At 52.8% G+C, this 2,500-nt stretch overlaps 2 non-coding genes across 2 annotated transcripts in view; both read left to right on the top strand.

Moving 5' to 3' along the window:
- Positions 1–982: 982 nt before the first annotated feature.
- Positions 983–1,137, top strand: LOC123686994. The gene has a single exon (XR_006748744.1). It is a non-coding gene; the product is annotated as a 5.8S ribosomal RNA (ribosomal RNA).
- Positions 1,138–1,644: 507 nt separating this feature from the next.
- LOC123687982 overlaps positions 1,645–2,500 on the top strand; it is a 4,012-nt gene continuing 3,156 nt past the window's right edge. Inside the window, exon 1 of the ribosomal RNA XR_006749682.1 lies at positions 1,645–2,500. This exon is cut by the window's right edge and continues 3,156 nt beyond it. This is a non-coding gene — a ribosomal RNA (large subunit ribosomal RNA).

The following is a 2,500-nucleotide window of genomic DNA, read 5'->3' as shown; positions in this document are numbered from 1 at the left end:
GTCTCCTCTTGGCTTACGTCCGTCGTTTCAGAACGATCGCAGATTATGTGAGCATTTGGTTAGACGATTATGACCGGAACCCTATATGGATGCGATCGTTTAGACCGATTATCCGGGTACCTAGAACGCACGTAGAGTTTTGTGGTTGGGCGAAGTTTCGTGATGTGCACGGAACGAGGAGCCGGCCGCTGGCTTTGCGTTCGTGTGGTTGGGCGAAGTTTCGTGATGTTTACGAGATGAGGAGCCGGCCGCCTATGTCGGCGTTTGTGGTTGGGCGAAGTTCCTTGACGGAACGAGGAGCCGGCTGCTTATGCTGACGTTCGTGGTTGGGCGAAGTCTTGTGATATCCTCGAAACGAGGAGCCGGCCGCACGTGTGTGCAGCCTTCGTTGTAGGTCCATGTTTAGAGATGCTCACGAAATGAGGAGCCGGCCGCTTATGTCGGCGTTTGTGGTTGGGCGAAGTTCCTTGATGGAACGAGGAGCCGGCTGCTTATGCTGACGTTCGTAGTTGGGCGAAGTCTCGTGATGTGCTCGGAATAAGGATTCGAAGCGCTTGGATTGCCGCGTTCGTGGCTGGGCGAAGTTTCGTGTTTGGCACGGAACGAGGAGCCGGCTGCAGGTTTTAAAGATTCTCGCCCGAAATCGATCAGTCGTTACCGTTGTCTACGGACTTCGGTAGGACGATCTATTCCAGGGACGAAGACGTCGACGTTGTGCGACGCCCGTTACATTAGCGTTTTTATGCTCTTTCGGGATTGTCTGCGACGTTTGTCTCCGTCCGAATTTTTTACGATAATTGTCACTAGATTAGTACGCAAACTAGTTGAACCGAAGATTTTGCGCCGATCGACTGACGTATTGACCCTTCAGTGGGTCGTCTCAGTCATTGGAATGTCATTCTCGAGGAGGTTCGCAGTTGGCGTCTCGTATTTCGAGGGAAAGTCCATTGCGACTAGTACCGAGAAATCGAACATAAAAGATTACCCTGAACGGTGGATCACTTGGCTCGTGGGTCGATGAAGAACGCAGCTAATTGCGCGTCAACATGCGAACTGCAGGACACATGAACATCGACATTTCGAACGCACATTGCGGTCCTCGGACACTGTCCTCGGACCACTCCTGACTGAGGGTCGGTTCCATTACAAAGACTGCCCGGCCAGACGTTATGGCTTGACGAAGTGACGACGTAAAGGTCGTCTAACGTTGATCCTGTACCGAAGGTCATTTGGGCGAGTTGGACGGTTTGCCGCGTGACGATCAACGTTCTGTCGTTTCGACGCCTCGTGTGTTGGAATGATGAGGAGTTGTTTTCGTAACGCGCCGTCTTGAATTGCGAAAGCATATATTGTGGTGTCGTGGTATTGCTCGATCTGCGCCCATGACTGTAGACATGCGATCGTCGTGTCCGAGAAATCTGAACGACGTCCGATCGCTTTAATGTGCCAGTTGTCGCGCGTTGCGGATGAGCTTTCATGAGCGCACCCCCGAAACACCGAAGCACTTTGCTTGGATTCGCATGATCCGCCATACGGAGCAGGAGATAATAGACGCCTTTGAGTAGGCTAACTCCCTCGCGTAAGGTACGTGATTTTATGAGCCGCCAAAGGTTAGTTTCGGAACGTTTCGATGATTTGAACATACGACCTCAGGACAGGTGAGACTACCCGCTGAATTTAAGCATATTATTAAGCGGAGGAAAAGAAACTAACTAGGATTCCCTTAGTAGCGGCGAGCGAACAGGGATTAGCCCAGCACTGAATCCCGCGATCGTAACCGGTCGCCGGGAGATGTGGTGTTTGGAAGGATCCATTATCTGGCGAGTTCGCGGCGCGTTCAAGTCCATCTTGAATGGGGCCATCGCCCATAGAGGGTGCCAGGCCCGTAGCGACCGCTGCGGCTTGCTAGAGGATCTCTTCTTAGAGTCGGGTTGCTTGAGAGTGCAGCCCTAAGTGGGTGGTAAACTCCATCTAAGGCTAAATATAACCACGAGACCGATAGCGAACAAGTACCGTGAGGGAAAGTTGAAAAGAACTTTGAAGAGAGAGTTCAAGAGTACGTGAAACCGTTCAGGGGTAAACCTGAGAAACCCGAAAGGTCGAATGGGGAGATTCATTCGCGCCTGTTGTTGGGATTTACTGACTGTGGAAACGGCGACGTTCGCGTTGGCTGTTCCCTTCGGTTCATCTCCGGCTTCGGACGCGTGCACTTCTCCCCTAGTAGGTCGTCGCGATCCGTTGGGTGCTGTTCTACGGTCTCGAGTGTAGCCCGTGAGCTCGGATTTTCCGATGTTTACGGACACTGGGTTTCCGAACAGCTCGCTCGACGGTTTACTGATGGCGGGAGGCCGCGACTTAGTTCGCGTCCGGCCCGTGGCAAGTATGTGAATTGTGATGGCGATCGGACCTAGTGCCGATTCCGTCCGTTTGCGACTGTTCGCCGCGGTGTTCTTGGACAGACCTCTTGAAACGCCGATCAGCGACGCTATTGCTTTGGGTA

Source organism: Harmonia axyridis, chromosome X, assembly GCF_914767665.1.
Source record: "Harmonia axyridis chromosome X, icHarAxyr1.1, whole genome shotgun sequence".
Taxonomy (NCBI): Eukaryota; Metazoa; Arthropoda; class Insecta; order Coleoptera; family Coccinellidae; genus Harmonia; species Harmonia axyridis.
This window is presented reverse-complemented; position numbering and strand designations above follow the sequence as displayed.